The sequence below is a fragment of the Mastigoproctus giganteus genome, chromosome 10, assembly GCF_048544385.1.
Source record: "Mastigoproctus giganteus isolate SK-2022 chromosome 10, ASM4854438v1, whole genome shotgun sequence".
NCBI classification, from domain to species: domain Eukaryota; kingdom Metazoa; phylum Arthropoda; class Arachnida; order Uropygi; family Thelyphonidae; genus Mastigoproctus; species Mastigoproctus giganteus.
The window spans coordinates 115575661-115593106 of NC_143584.1; the positions used below are offsets into that span (position 1 = coordinate 115575661).

The 17446-nt window shown below is 39.1% G+C and overlaps 1 protein-coding gene across 1 annotated transcript in view; it reads right to left on the bottom strand.

The window, feature by feature from the left end:
- LOC150079241 (transforming growth factor-beta-induced protein ig-h3-like) overlaps positions 1–16814 on the bottom strand; it is a 156551-nt gene extending 139737 nt beyond the window's left edge. The window contains exon 1 of the mRNA XM_090382682.1: positions 16619–16814. The gene's annotated coding sequence lies outside the window, so the exon portion shown is untranslated. The remainder of the gene's footprint in view (positions 1–16618) is intronic.
- Between the last annotated feature and the right edge of the window lie 632 nt (positions 16815–17446).

A 17446-nucleotide genomic window follows, 5' to 3' on the forward strand; every position in this document is an offset into this window, starting at 1 on the left:
TTGTTTTTTTCTTCAAATATATTACTGATGATGCAGTAAATACACGTGTACAACAATATCATCCTTTAAGGGCGCAAAGGGTGATATTGTTGTACACGTTGGCACTAACGATATTAAGAGTAGGAGAACAGCAGAATTACTTAACAAGTACAAGACAATGCTGAAAAAAAGCCATGAGTTAGGGTTGAATTTGAAAGTGTCTGCAATTCTGCCCAGACACGATAGGACGGAGTATATGACGAGAGCTTTGTCAATCAGTTCAGCCCTGGAGGGATTGTGCAAGGCTCAAGGGGTACAATTTTTCTGAGCCTGGTCTGTGCTTGTTAACAGGAGAGACTGTTTCTACAGGGATGGGATACACTTAAATATAAACTATGCAAGAATATTTGCTGATGCTATGGAGGCAGAGTTAGGTGGGTTGGAAAACTGCTAGCTTGGGGGGGGGAGATACACAGACTAATAGATTAACAGTAGCCGTTGGCAGAGGTAAAAGTGATTCTTGCACTACTGTTGAAATGCAATTGAGCAGCAGACTGGAAAACAAGGCAATGGGAATTTCCAGGACAGCTGGGAGTCATAGTGGAACAAGTAAATACATGGGCTGTATTAGGGAAACAAAGAGTAGGAACAGGTGCATGTATACTTGCATGTACACCAATGCTAGGAGTATAGTTAATAAATTCGATGAGCTTGAAGTCCTAGTTAAGGCAGATATTGTTGGGATATCAGAGACAGGATGTCACACAGACATAAGCAGTGCTGAACTGGAATTTGGGGAGTACAATGTGAACAGAAAGGATAGACAGGACAGGAAAGGAGGAGGGGGGTTATGCTGTTAGTTAAGATACACATAAAATCTAAGGAAGTGCATCCAGTTGATGTTGGTGGACAGTGCAATGTTGAGTCTGTTTGGTGTGACATAAGCACTGGGAAAGGAAAAATGAGAGTAGGTGTGTGTTATAGGCCTAATGAATCTGATGAGTATAATGAGCAATTGTGCAGAGAAATAGAGTGGGCCAGTAAATTAGTGCCTTATAATGGGGGATTTTAATTTCCTGGATAATGACTGGAATTTGTGGGTTGGTCACTCACACACTAGCAAGGTTTTTGTGGATTAATTGGATGATTGTTTTCTATAGCAGCATGTTTGTGAGGCAACTAGAGGGAGTAATACTGTTGATCTGATTATCAGTAATGATTCTTCATGTATCAAGAAAATGCAGATAAAGGAACCGCTAGGTGGCAGTGATCACAGTGTGCTGAAGTGGGATTTACTCAAAGAGGTAACTACCATCAAGGGTAAAAGGAAGAGTTTTTGCTTTTGTAAAGGTGACTACGGTGGTCTGAGACAGTATTTAAATTCTATACTGTGGAACCAACTGATGATGTTACCAACAGCAAATTCAAAATGGGAAGCATTCAAAGAAAATCTTGGAAGCTACTAGACTTTTCATACCAATAAAGAAATATTGTTCAAGATTTAAGCCTAAATGGATGTCAGATGAACTAATTAGACATGTGACAGAGAATAAAAATGTATGGGATACATATAAATTAACATGTGACACAGAAGCCTATGATAGATATAAGCTGGTCTGTAACCAAGTTACAAAGGAGGTTAGGCAGGCGAAGGCAGATTACGAGAAATCTTTGGCAAAGGATGCAAAGAAAAACAACAAAGAGTTCTTTACTTATATAAACTTTAGAAGGAAGGGGATGAATCAGATTGATCCACTTCATATCGATGGTTCAATTGTTGATTATCCTGCTCAGGTAGCTAAGAAACTAAATGAATATTTTGCATCGACATTCACACATGAGGAGTTATTCAGGGAGGGGAATGCCAGAGGTTTATTCAACTCTGGCAGTAAGCTAGATAATCTTGTAATAACTGAGAGTAATGTGGAGGAGAAATTGTTGAAGATAAACACAAGAAAGGCACCTGGGGTGGATGGAATCTATCCAGTTATATTAAAAGAGGTGGCAAAGGAAGTAAGCAAACCCTTAGCCATAATTATGAGAGCTTCTCTGGACTCACGGGAGGTACCCAAGGACTGGAGATGTGCAAATGTGACCCCAATCTACAAAGGAGGATCAAAGGGAGACACAGGTAATTACAGACCTGTTAGTTTAACTTCTGTTCCAGGGAAATTAATGGAGGCACTGGTTAAAGAAGCATTGCAGGATCATCTAGACAAGACTTCAGTTATAGTTCGGACACAGCATGGGGTTTGTTAAGGGGAAGTCTTGTCTGACTAATTTGATTGGATACTATGATGTAGTCCCAAAGGAACTGGATGCAAAGAATAACTTTGATATCCTATATTTGGATCTTAGAAAAGCCTTTTATACTGTTGCACATGGAAGACTGCTGCACAAATTGGAGCAGTGTGACATTGGAGGCAAATTGCTGCTATGGATAAAGGGATGGTTGAGTGGGAGAAGAAAGAGTGGTAATCAATGGATACTGTTCTTCGTGGACTAATGTTATTAGTGGAGTCCCTCAGGGTTCAGTGTTGGGTCCATTATTGTTTTCTGTATTTATAAATGATATTGATGATGGTATATCAGGCTTAATGTCCAAGTTTGCAGACAATACGAAGTTTGGCAGGGTTGTTAATGACACTAATGACAGTACACTGTTGCAACAAGATCTACAAAAGTTGAGCAGATGGGCTGAGAGGTGGCAAATAAATTTTAACATTGATAAATGTAAAGTACTACATATAGGAAGCAGTAATCCCAGAGTAACATATCAACTCTGTAGTACCACACTGACAGTGATAGAGAATGAAAAGGACCTGGGGGTGATTGTGCAGGCAGATATGAAGTTTTTTGAGCAGTGCAGACAGTCTGCAAGAGTAGCACATGGTGTCTTGTCAATGATATACAGGAATTTTTCTAGCAGGGATAAGGAGGTGATTATACCCTTGTACAAGGCAATAGTCAGACCACACCTTGAGTACTGTATACAGGTCTGGAGGCCTCATTTTAAGACGGATGTAGAGCTGTTGGAACGAGTACAGAGAAGGGGAACAAGATTAGTGAATGGAATAAAGGGTTGCTCTTACGAAGAAAGGCTTAAGTTTTGCAAATTACAGTGTCTGGAGACTAGGCACCTACAAGGTAATCTGATTGAGGTGTAAAAAGCCTTGAATGGTTTGAGCATGCTCAATGCAGATGGGATTCTTCCTGTGGCTTAGAATAATCGCCTGAGAGGACAAATTCAAATTGAGGAAAGACTGTTATAGGATAGTTGTGTGGAAGTTTGTCTTTAGTCAGTGGGTGGTTTATTACTGGAACAAACTTCCATCTGTCGTTGTAGAAGTTGATAGCTTAAACAAATTCAGGGCAGAACTAGAAAACATTTGGAGTGAGTGGATGGGTGAAATGAGAAGGGTCTGGTTCTTTTTTTTTTTTTTTGCTGATGCTATATAAGCTTGCTTTCTTGAATCATGTGCCTTTGCTAATGTTAACACATTTGCTCCCATGTAGCATTGCTGGTAACTTGGGAAAGGAAAAGTTACCCTCCCAAAGATAAACAAGCAAAATGAGTAACCTAAATCCTCCTTCAGGGTCTTTCTAATAATAAAAATTTTATTTTTATCTCTTTTACTGAATTGAAAATGGATCTATTAATTATGATTTGCTGAACTCAATTTAAAATACAGTATATCGAATGAAACTAAATGAAAGAAACTAATAATAATTAAAGAACATTTCTATAATTTTTTAAGAATTAAGGTCACCGATCCCCCTCATCCCATATTGAAATTCAGATCTTGTATGCTTTGGCAGAAGCAGCTTGAATGTCTGTATTTTTGTCAGCTGTTTGCACTTAGTCAGTCAGCAAAATCAAAGTATTATGACAAGGTTAGATACCTGTTGCTGGTGTATTCACAGGCACCCTGTGGGAGTTGCCTAGAAGAAAGTCACTTTTGCTCATCTGGCATCTGTTAAACACTAAACAAAAATTTATGTCACATAATTCATAGTATATCAAAATGAGAACAGAAAATGCAGTATAACCAGTTAGAAAATACTGGTCGGGAATGGTACACATGAGGATTTGATTTTATTTTCAGATTTAAAACAAAATGACTGAAAAAATTAAAGAGTTAGTATACTTTAGATGTCATCTAGCAGATGAAGGTTACTGAAGGCCCCATACTAATATACAGATAGAAAACAGAAATAAGCCAAATCAAAGGCAACAGACAGAAATAAATATAAAAAATGTCTCCCTCTTTTCTACAAAAAGGGCTAGAAGGATTATCTGAATTATTAGAGATTCAAGGTTAGAGATTAAAAAAAAAATTACAGATTACATTCTGGCAGTGTAATTATTGATAACACGTGTTCCATGTTTCCAAAGAAGAAATCTGGGATGAATTAAAAGAGGAAGATACAGATGTTAAATGCATAACATATGCCATCTTTCTGATTGTGGCGTAAATAGTTTAATCTAGATCCTTCAGTCTTCACCATTCTTGTTTAGCGGTGATATAATTCTACAGCAGTCACCTGTGGGATATATGCATATGTCTGTATTTGCAGGTGGTTCCTGATCTCCAACAAATATTGCAGCAACCTCCGTTTTGGATGTAGTTGCAGTATATTGTGTCTTAACCATCTTGTCCAATTGTTGCATTACTACGGCCGATGTGGACATCATTATTGCGAATTCTCCAGTTAAAAAAGTCACCCAACATAAAGATTTGGGTATCATCTGGGACAAAGACCTCACCTTCTTGCCTCACTTTAATGCCACTCGAACGAAAACATATTCGGCTTTATGGGCAGTAAAACAAGAGATCTCCAACTTCCATAACCCGGACCTTATCATCAAATACATTCTTCGTTGTATTCTCCCAATTCCATTATATGCCTCGACTATATGGTCCTCAGCACCCTCATCATACCAAGCCAGGTTCCTCTCCCCGGAATTCTGGATCTTGAAATGGCTAAATAGGGTTGCCGGGCTAACACCTACAATCTCAAAATCTGTTCTGGTCACCAATCTTAATACGCTTCCTTGGAGGTATCACATCATCTCTAGGAACCTTCTTACCCTCTCTCAGCTTCTATCCGGAAAACTGAGGTCACCCGATATTTGGGATATCATCGCCAGACCGTCCGACAGGAGAAGATGCCAGTCCAACACCTCCCCATACAGATCGAAGCTGCGTAGCATGTCCTCCTTGGACAACATGTTTCCACACAACTCCTTCCAAATATTTAACAGATTAGCCATAGACGCTGAGAAACTTTGCAAGGACAGAACCTACAGATCTTCCATTCTTGCAGACATGTATGCCTCAGTCATGCTCTAGGTGGACTCTCTGTGATACCGCAATATCCACGCTTCGATGTATCCGGATGCACTTTTATTTGTTGTAACTTTATGTTTTTGTACTTGTTGTAACTTTATGTTTTTGTATTTGTTATAACTATGTTTTTGTATGGCTGTTTAAGGCCGTATATTGTATCTGGCTCTGTATGCGATGCATATGTCTGTATTTTATGTTTTTTCTCTGTATATAACTCATGTCCTCTAGCTGCATAGCTGTAAAAGGACATTTCTTCGGAAATAAAATTGATATTAATAATAATAATAATAATAATACCCTTGGTTTGATTGTTTTGTTGTTATTGCTGCTTCAGCAGAATCAAAAATATAAAGATGTCCATATCCTAGCTTATTTGCCTCGTTTGGATATAGCAGTGAGAGCAAATGCTAATCTGGCCATGTGTTCTAAAACAGTATGGACCATTTCCAGGCAGTGATTTAATCTCTGCACCCATTGATGCAAATGCCACTGCTGAGCTGTACTCTCGTATATGTTCTCTGTAGTTATTTGCTTCATGTGTATTCCCTGTAAGTAGTTCTCATAATAGAGTAGGTGTCTCAGACAGTGGGTCAAGTGAAACCTTTCCATCATGACAGCATTTAGTGTATTTATTCGATATGTTTAACTCATGTCCCCAATATCTTGCATTGCTATACTCACAGTTGTAACATATATCCTATGTCATGTCTTCCACATTAATTACAGCTTGTTGATTATTCACATTCGGTAATTCTATTTGATTAGTACTATGGCATTTCACCCTTGTTCTCATTTCCAGTCTTGCTCCTCTTTCTTCAGTATTTTCTGTCCGTTTACATAGTTGTAGTCTCATTTCGGTCTTTGTCTATTAGATCTCTCCTCTAATGTTTCATTAGAATTTCTTCTATATTTCTCAAAGTTCTTACGCACTGTTCAGCCATTTTTACACTTCATAAAACATAGAACGGTTTATTAAAATTGAAGACAGATAAAATAAACATACATCGATAGCTTTCCGGCATAGGTTGCCTTTCTTCAATTGAAAAACGTTAGTACAAAAATTAATAAAGAATGCCCGGTGGTCAATATGGTGGTCATGCAAAGTGAACTGCATGCTGGCAACAATTAGAAGTAGGAAAATTTGGGCAGCATACCTAAGCATTTTATATATATAGATGGCTGTTCCATCATAAGAATCTTTCACCTCTCATCTATGTCACTTACTGACAGAGCAGAAACAAGCAGTGAACCAATCAGAGACACATCTTCATCAGAACTGAATAGCAAAGCAAAACAACCTTTGTATCAGCAATGTCAGAAAAAAGTGGACACTGAAAGCAAAGGGGCAACTAACAACTCTTATCAACCAGCGGGAAATGGATATTTCCCAAAAAAAAAGAGGGGGAGGGAGGGGGAGAGAAAGAGAGAGAGAGAGGAAGAGAGAGAGAGAGAAAAACCAAAACTGGAAAAACAACCTTTTCACTCTTTTTCAGAAACAAACCAAAGAATCTAATATGCTAGTTCATTGGAATAATTTAGAGGCTGTTTAAAAATCTAGGTGATGTCCACATACATACTTACATAGAAATATAAGCCTATTTGTTTTTGTTTGCAAAAAACCTATCTGAAACCCCAAGACGACTGCAACAATCGACACTGTAACAATGTTCCATAAAAATGAAATTGGTGATACCCACCACATGGTGATATTGCAATTATGAACAACTACTTTTGAATCCAACAAACATCACTCAATAGTAACTCAGAAGCTGTATCAGTTTGCATAACGTTGGTTTTCATCTAACAGTATGTCCATTTACCTCCAACTAGGAACTGGTGTTACTCAACAAATGTGAAACCTTATTCTTCAACTACCTTCTCCCTTATGCCTCTTAGGTGATTTTTAATGGTCATAATCCCCTGTCTTCTGTGGCAGTAGAATACTTTGCTACTAATCACTCATTTGGAGAGGTATGGGTTTAATTCCTGTCTATGAGTGGAGGAATCTCTAGAGTCCTCTACAATTGAAGTTAAAATTAGCCAATCTCAGGTAGAGGGAGTAGAGTTGTCACCATGAGTTATTTTGGACTTTTCAGCTTGCAGAACATGCAAATTGCCCAATGAACATACACTTGTAGACATACAATGGCACTATATGGTCTAAGTTACTAATGTACCGAAAACCTTACACCATAATCCCCTATGGGGAAGTTCTGAAACAAACTTGTAAACAGTAGACCAACACAATCTCTCCGTCTTAACGATGGAAGAAATACCTATATTTATTTCCCCACTCACTGTAATTGCTCCAATAATAGATTCATCTATTTTGTCTCCCTCCGTAAACTGAGTAACTGCTTGAAAAATGGAAAATAACCTATTAGGCAGTGATCACTACCTTGGTTATTTCTACCTTAACAACAAAGACTGCTTAACAAGCAGTGTTTGCTGTTAAGGTAGAAATCACTTACAAAATTCCAAGTTGAAAACTAAACAATGCAAACTGGGATTTTTTTATTAAGTTACTTTAATTTGATCTAAATATAAATCACTAAGTCAAGTGGTAAAAAAATAACCAAGAAATTTTTGTGCAACATAATTTTCTGCTCTATTAAACTGGCCAGTTCTTTATCCATCCATCTCTGACTCCTCCACATGCTGTATTTTTCTTAATGGTATATATACACATTCAAGGCTTCTATGAGTAGCCATAATTCTAATGTATTCACACTCTTGAGTTTTCTAGCCAGTTGATAGTAACTATGTAGAACCTTACACTGTAAATCTCTCTCCTTTCCTAAAATAAAAACCCAATTCTTTGCCTTTAACAAATACTATCTCTCCCAATCATCCAATGTACCTCCGTGATCAATCCATGTTAATGGTTCCTCTACTATCCACCCTATGGTCATCTGGTTTGTCGGTGATGATCAGGTCTGGAATATTCTTTCAACTCGTATTTTCCCTATGATAACGATGCAAATAAGACTCATATAGTTGGTTTAAAAATATTGTTCTCAATGGTAAGTTTTCCTCCCATTTGTTCCAGTCAATTAGGAGAAAACTGAAATTACCCATAATAAGACATTCACACTTTTTTTTTTTTTTTTTTACGAAAACCTCAAACAAGAAAGGAATTAGAACCTACAGTACTTATGCTGTGCATGGGTTGAAGGCTGAGAAGGTGAAAGAAGATACCTGTTGACAGGGATAGACTTAAATAAAAGGAGTGAAAGAATATTTGCTGATGCTATCCGAGGCAATATTAGGCGGATCGGAAAACTGCTAGCTTGGGGGATTCACAGACTAATAGTAACTGAGGGCAGAGGTGAAAATGTTTCATGCACTGCTTCTATTGGAATGATCAGCAGCCTGGAAAGCCAGTTGCTGAGAATTTCAGGAACTGCTGAGAGCCATGAAACAAGTAAACACATAGGCTGTGTTAGAGTAACTAAGAGTAAGAACAGGTGCATGAATATTTGCATGTACACCAATGCTAGGAGTATAGTAAATAAATTTGATGAATTTGAAATGCTGGTTAAGACATCCAAAACAGATATGTTGGGATATCAGACACATGGTGACATTTAGATATAAGGGAGGCAGAATTGCAATTTGGGGAGTACAATGTGTACAGAAAGGATAGACAGGTTAGGAAGGGAGGAGGGGTTATGCTGTTAGATAAACACAAAATCTAAGGAAGTGCATCCAGTTGATATAGATGGACAATGCAATGCTAAGTCAGTTTGGTGTGACATAAGCACTGAGAAAGAAACAAATTAGGGTAGGAGTTCGTTATAGGCCTAATGACTCTGATGAGTACAATGAACAATTATACAGAGAAATAGAGTGGACTAGTAAATCAGAGTGTCTTATAATGGGGGATTTTAACTTCCCAGATATAGACTGGAACTTGTGTCACTTGCACACTAGCAAGTGCTTTTGGGGATTTATTGGATAACTGTTTTCTACAGCAGCATGTTAGAGAGGGAACAAGAGGGAGTAACACTCTTGGTCTGATTATCAGCAGTGAGTGTTATTCATGCACTGAGAAATTTACAGATAAAGGAACCTCTAGGTGGCAGTGACCACAGTGTACTGATTTGGGATTTACGTAAAGATGTAACTACCATCACGGGTAAAGGGAATAGTTTTTGCTTTCGTAAAGGAAACTACAGTTGTCCCAGGGATTTTTTAGGTTCTATACAGTGGGACCAACGGATGATGTTACAAACAGCAAATTCTAAATGGGAAGCACTCAAGGAACTAATTTGGAACCTACTAGGCTTTTTGTTCCAAATAAGAAATACTGCTTTAGGATTAGGCCCAAATGGATGTCAGAAGAACTAATGAGACTCATAGCAGGGAAGAAAAAACAGGCATAGGATTAACATATATTGTCAGGCGACACAGAAGCCTATGGTAGATACAAGCTAGTCTGTAATCAAGTCACAAAGGAGGTTAGGCAAACGAAGGTAGATTATGAAAAATCTTTGGCAAAGGATGCAAAGACTTTTCTTTTTTTTTTTTTTTTTTTTTTTTATGTGAACCCCAAACATGAGAGGTATTAGAACCTATAGTATTTAGTACCATGCTTGGGTTGGAGGATGAGAAGACGAAAGAAGATATTTGTTGACATTGGACTTGAACTTCTGTAGATTGTAATATTCAGGAAATACGTATGAAGGAAGGTTGTTCCAGAAAACGGCAATTGAATGAATAAATGAGGAAGATGAAAAGTTGGATCTGTGGGTTTGAAGTTGGATAGTAAATGGATGTTGGGTGGTGGCGGCACGTGTTCGGACTGTTTTGAAAGAGAGAGCGGGAATTATAGAAGCCAATTCAGAAGAACAGTACCCATGGAAGTATCTGTAGAAGAGGCATGCAGCAGAAACAGTACGTCTATGAGAAAGCGAGTGGAGAGACTCTGTTAGAGATGAATCATTAATTAACCTAACTGCCCTTCTGAATGGAATCTAGAAGCCTGAGAGAGGTTTTGGGGGCACCAACCCAGATGTGGGAACAATATTCCATGCCAGGGCGGATTTGCGATTTATACAGAGTGAGCAGCTGTTTGGAAGAAAAGTAACGCCGAGAGCGAAAGAGAAAACCAAGTTTTTTAGATGCAGAGGAAGCAATATTTGTAATGTGCTTGTGACAAGAGAGATTAGAAGTCAGGGTAATCCCCAAAAGAGATATATCATTTTGCCTAGAAATCGTAGTGTCACTAAAGATAAGCATAGGAGCAGAAGAATCCTTTTTGCGAGATATAAGACAAGACTGAGTTTTAGAAGGGTTGAAATCAACTAAGTTGTCTTTGCCCCACTGGAGAATTACCTGAAGATCGGCATTTAAGGAATTGGTAGCAGATTTTCGAGAAGTTGAAGCTGATTGAGCAGGACAAGGTTTCTCAAAATGGAAAGTGGAATGCAATGTGCTATCATCAGCAAAACTATGGATAGGATTTCCAGTCAATGGAAGAAGGTCATTAATATACAAGAGGAAAAGAGTGGGGGAAAGAACTGAACCTTGGGGGCCACCGGCATTAGTGGAGAAGTTAGAAGACAGAGAGCCATCTACCATCACCCTCAGCGAGTGATCACAGAGAAAACTGGATAACCAATTACTAAAAACAGTTGGCAAACCATAAGATGGAAGCTTGTTTAGAAGACCTTTATGCCAAACACGATAAAAAGCCTTTGAGATGTCAAGAGCAACTACTTGTGTTTCACCAAACCTTTCCATTGAATTAGTCCATAAATGGGTAACATAAGCCAGAATATCACCAGGGGATCGACACTAATGGAATCCATACTGGCGATCGTTGATCAGATGGAAGGTTTCTAGGTAGTTTAAGAGTTGGCGGTTAATTGATTTCTCCATTACTTTAGAAAGAGTAGAAGTAATTGCAATGGGACGATAATTGGATGGGAGGGATTTGTCACCCTTTTTAGGGACTGGCTGGATATGAGCAAATTTCCAAGCAGAAGGAAAAACACCTTTGGAATAAGAGAGTGAAAAAAAGGCGGCAAAGAATAGGAGTAAGTTCAGGAGCACAGGTTTTGAGAACAAGTGGAGAAATACCATCAGGACCTGGAGCTTTCTTAGCATCAAGATTCATCAAAATCCTTCTGATATCCTTTTGACGGAAGACCACAGGAGGCATTGAATGGAGCGTGTTGGGAATGGTGGGAGGTGTTTTACCAAGATCATCAATACATGAGCTGGAAGAAAAATGGGATGCTAGCAGGTCAGCTTTATCCTTGGCTGAAGTGACAATAGAACCATCTGGTTTGGACAGAGGTGGGAGCAGAGATGGGCAAAGGTTGAGGCCAATAGCTTTGGTAAGAGACCAGAATGCTCGGCTACCATTAGGGCAAGAAGCAAGTTTTCTACTCTTAGCCTGTTCAAACTCTAGTTTGGACTGATTAATAACTGCTTTACAATTGTTGCAAACTTTGGTGCAGGCAGAAAATGAAACTGAAGAATTAGGAACAAGCCAATTACGATATGCAACATTCTTCTCTTGAACAGCCTTAGCACATTTATTGGAAAACCAAGGTTTAAATAAAGGACGAGATTTTAAAGTTGAGTGTGGGATAAAGGATTCCATTCCTGCAAGAATAATTTCACTGACATGATCTGAGCAAACGTTGACATCAGAAGTTTTGAAACAGTAATCCGACCAAGGAAAAGAAGTCTCGCAGGTCATCCCATTTTGCATTCTTGTAATGCCAAACAACATGAGGTGGGGAATAGCCATGAGATAAAGGTTCCATTGGAGAAGAGACAATCACCAAGTTGTGATCTGAAGTGCCTAAGGGACCTCTCACTTCGACCGTGTACTTAGAAGGGTTGTTTGTGAAAAAAAGATCAAGCATATTGGCTGTATGATTAGGATTGTCCGGTATTCTTGTAGGTAAATGAACAGTCTGTGCAAGGTCATTAGTAATTGCAAAAGCCTCAGCATCTCGACCTGCTGGGTCGGTGTGACTAGAAAACGGAAGCCAGCTGGAGTTGTGAACATTAAAATCACCAAGGAAAATTACCTCACTGTTAGGAAAGTTGGACTGGAGAAAGTCAAGTTGCAAAGAGAAGAAGTCAAAGAGCTCCAAGTGATTAGTGGAGTTGGGAGAACGGTAGAGACAACAGATGAATTTGACACAATGAGGTAGAGAGATTTTAAAACAGAGAAGATCAGAGAGAGGAGATTCCAAATTGCCAAGTCTCTGACAGGGAATATCAGAACGGACGTATGCACAAGTACCACCTTTGAGACGAAAGGAATCATAAAGCGAATAATTTGGGCATCTGAGATGAGCAGTAGTTGAATCAACCGATAACTGAGATTCTGTCAGAAAAAGTACATAGGGTTTGGCAGACTGCAAGTGGAATTCGTTGAGATTAGAATTGAGACCATGTATATTTGTGAAATGAATTAGGAAGTGGTTGGGAGGTTTAGATCTTTTCGCAGATAAGCTTGCTCTATTAGTTTGACAATTCATGGTGTATTCAATAGTAAGAAAAAGTGGGTGGGACATGCTGTATGAAGTAATGAAATTATTGGATATGGCGTACACGTGGTAAGAATATACCCAGATCCTCGACATAACGTGGCCTCGACAATGCTCCCCGCATACACACTACTCTGACTCCCTCCAGTCACTATCTGGCAGAGTAGATGTAGCAAGATTATACACTAACTGATCCGGAAGCCTCCTAGAGAGTTACCAACAGGTTCGGTCCGGTGTACTAACTAGCAGCCGGCCTGCGAACACCGTTTTAGAGCTGTACCCTCAAAATGTAAGGAATATTGGATCTTGCCACGACGTTCATCATAACCTCAAAAGTTATCAATCATACTGCATGATGGAAGAGACAGGGAAGGGTTGACCGGAACTTAGCTCTAGAGACTAAACATGGGTTCCACCACTTCAAGCCTCCAATAAGCAAAGTGGTGGTATTTCACCGGTTGATGAGAGTCATCTACCACGTAGTACTGCCTGGTAACATAGAGGGGCGGCGTTCCTCCATGTGGTGTGGGCGCCACACCCCGACCCCTGCTTACGTTGGTTCACACCTGTGTGGTTACCCACCATGTACTAGTGCATGGAGGTTATACCCAGGATTACTAACAGTCCCACCATCGTGAAGGTGCAAGCAGAGGATTTGGCTGTCACAGACAGTCTGGACTTCGGCGAAATTGGTTGTTGTTGTTTTGGTTTTTAGGAGCATTAGCAACTAAGGCCATATTGCTCCGGGCTATGCGGTGGTCATTTCCTGACCTTTCTGCCTCCTCCATATTTGGTGGTGACGGGCTCGAACCCGGTCTAATCAAAAAGCGTGTGCTACGCACTGCTGCTCCTTCCCACCTGGCTATGGAGGCGCCTGCCGGCAAAATCGGGTCCACTTGACTTGAGTGTCACCCGAATATCAGTTCCATCAGCGTTTTAGACTCCCAGGTAGCAAGTACAGCTTGTCTGGCCTATCTGAGAGAATGTCTGTGACAACCTCAAGGACCACTTATATAAACTCTAAAAGGAAGGGGATGAGTCAAATTGGTCCACTTGATATCAATGGTTTGATTGTAGATGATCATTCTCAGATAGCTGCCAAACTAAATGAGAATTTCGAATCTACATTCACATGAGGAGTCATTCAAGGAGAAGAGGGCTAGATGTTTATCAAACTCTAACAGGGAGTTAAATGATTTTGTAATAATTGAGAGCAAAGTGGAGGAGAAATTGTTGAAGTTAAACATAAGGCAACTGGGGTAGATGGGCTCTATCCAGTTATATTACAGGAGGTAGCAAAGGAAGTAAGCAAACCCTTAGCCATAATTATGAGAGCATCCTTGGACCCCGGGGAAGTCCTCATAGACTGGAGATGTGGAAATGCATCTCCAATTCACAAAGTGGGGGGGGGGTCAAAGGGTGACGTGAGTAATTACAGACCTGTTGGTTTGACTTATGTTCCAGGGAATATAATGGAGTCACTGGTTAAAGAAACATTGCAAGATCATCTAGACAAGACAGCAGTAATAATTGAGCCACAGCATGGTTTTATCAAGGGGAAGTCTTGTCTGAGCAATCTGATTAGATACTATGATGTGGTCACAAACGAACTGGATGCAAAAAATAATTTTGATATTATACTTGGATTTCAGGAAAGCTTTTGATACTGTTGCACATGGAAGGCTACTGTACAAATTGGGGCAGTATGTCATTAAGGGCAAGTTGATACAACAGATTAAAGGATGGTTGAGTGGGAGAAGACAGAGTGGTAATCAATGGCTCATATTATTAGTGGTGCTCCTCAGGGTTTGGTTTGGGCCCATTATTGTTTTGTATATTTATCAATGATATTGATGAAGGTATATCAAGCTTAATGTCAAAGTTTGCAAATGATACAAAGGTTGGCCAGGTTGTTAATAACAGTATGCTGCTGCAACAGGATCTGGAAAAGTTAGGTAAGATGGGCTGAGAAGTGGCAACTGAAATTTAACATTGACAAATGCAAAGTACTGCATATGGGTAGCAGTAACCCCAGAGAAATGTACCAACTGGGTGTGGTGTTAAACTCATCATAGTGGAGAATGAAAGAGACACGGGGGTAATTGTGAAGGCAGATGTGATGTTTTCTGAGCAGACAGGCTGCAGAGTAGATCATGGGGCCTTGTGAATGATATACAGGAATTTTTCAAGCAGGGATAAGGAGGCGATTATCTCCTTGTATAAGACAATGGTCAGGCCACACCTTGAGTACTGCGTACAGGTCTGGAAGCCTCATTTTAGGAAGGATGTAGAGTTGCTAGAACGAGTACAGAAACATTGTTTCTGTACTCGTTCTAGGGTAACAAGGCTGGTGAAGGGAACAAAGGGGTGCTCTTATGAAGAAAGGCTTAAGTTCTGCAAATTGCAGCTTCTGGAGACTAGGCACCTGCGAGGAAATCTGATTGAGGTGTATATAGCCTTGAATGGGTTGCTCACACTGAATTCTGATGGGATTCTTCCAATTGTTCAGATTACGAACCTAAGCGGGCATAAATTCAAATTGAGGAAAGACAGCTGTAGAATGGATGTGCAGAAATTTGCCTTTAGCCAGCAGGTGGTTAATTGGTGGAAATGGTTGTATGAATTTTTTTTTTTTTTTTAATGATGCTACATAAGCTCATACGCTTGCTTTCTTGAATCACATGCTACTATTACTGTTGACACACTCTCTCTCTCTTTCTCTCTCTCTCTCTCTCTCTTAGGGTAACCTGGGAATTTTTTTTTTTTTTGGCTGGTGCAGCATAAGCCTCAAGCTTCCTTACACCATGTAGCTAATAATAATAATAATAATAATAATAATCAGGCACCTCCAGAAAAACAAGGAATACGTTAAAGAAAACTATTAAATGCATATGTTAATAACTCTTATCTATAAGTAACAGTTATTCCATATGTCAAAAATTGAAAAAAAGCTTTCTGTATTTGGCGCGATTCATTCTTACACAAGCAAATACACATTTGTCATATTTTCTTTTCTTTCATAAATTCTACATTTGTTGGTAGAATTTTATTGTCTGAATAAAATCATTGAATTTATTTTTCGCCCCTCCTTTTTTCCTAGGCTCTAAGCACAGTGCCGAATACAGTTGTTTTAGATTTATATTCTGGGCAGTTGTAATTGGTTTATGGGACATGGGAGTGCTTCTGAAGATCACTGATTTCTGCTGGAGAGAAAAAAAAATCACTCATGATAATTACAAAAATTTTTCTCAAGTGGGAGGTTCTCATACAAAATCATAACGAAATGAGATTTTCTAGAACGATTAGTAAATAAAATCATCGCTCTCAAAACAATACTACAGGGTAAAAACTTTCGAGCGCTCCGTTTTCTAAAAATATTCATTTCGAGCCTTGAATATTTCTTTTTTTTTTTTTTTTTTTTTTTTTTGCAATTTGCTTTTGCAGAATTGTTGATAAGATTTTGTCGGTCATAATATATATATATTTTCCAAAGGAGCATTTGCCACTATAAGGTGAGCTCCATGTGGTTTGGTCATTTCACCGAGACAAACTGAATAAAAAAACAGCTCTCCGCTTGCAGAAGTAGTAGCAGTTAGTATTGTGGTGTTACTACTTTATTGTATTAGAATTACAATTTAGGAAAACATATTTTCTCCACAAATTGTAAGTAAAAGATTACAGAAACTTGTTAAGTTTCTGTAATTTTTTGTGACATAAAAGTTTTGATTGAATATCGTTAAAAATTATGTTATTACTTGTATGTAACGTGCCTACCTGCTTTCCTAAGGTTATAGATTTCTCAGCTTTTCTAATTCGTTACCAAAGAAATTCTCACTGAACTGTAATTTGTTAGTCACATTTCGCTCCCCCTCTTATACGTCCTCACTGTTACTTTTTATGCATCCATCATTTTGTAGGATGATGCGGTTGTAATAAATAACGCAGGTGATTTCTGTTTTATACTTCTCAATATTATGTGGAAGGTTATTGATTTATTTGTGAATAAATGTCGCATACTTGCATTTTACGGGGTATCAATGCGCGACGTCATTCTTGCAAATCTAGGTTTAGAACACAGAGTAGCAAGATATATCTTACCACTCTGTGGTTTAGTACTGTATAGAGTAATAGATATCTTACTACTGGTTTAGCATATCGTGTCACAGAGTAGTATTTTACTACTGTGTTCATTCTTGTTTCTTTATTTTTGAATGTGCCAGTCAATGCATTTTTATCTGCATTTGTTTTAGCTAAAGTAAATAAATCACTCGTTACGAGACAGCCTTTTAATTACTTATAGTGAATGGATGGGTGAAACGGGAAGGTTTTTTTTTTTTTTTCGCTGAAGCTGCATAAGCAGCTTGCATCCGGTTTAGTTCTAAGGGAGGAGGCGTACGTTGCTGCCACTCTGTGGCTGCAGTGATCGACAACTTTCGCTCCTCCCACTGCTTACGTTCAGTTTCTGTCACGACCTCTCTCCCCTCCCCACCGAGCGAGCGTCAATTGTCACGTGACTGATTTCCCAACTATCTTTGCGGCAAGCAACGATGGCGAAGTAGCGTGGAAGCTAATGCCGTCCCACCAGCGTCTGCGTGTGGGCGT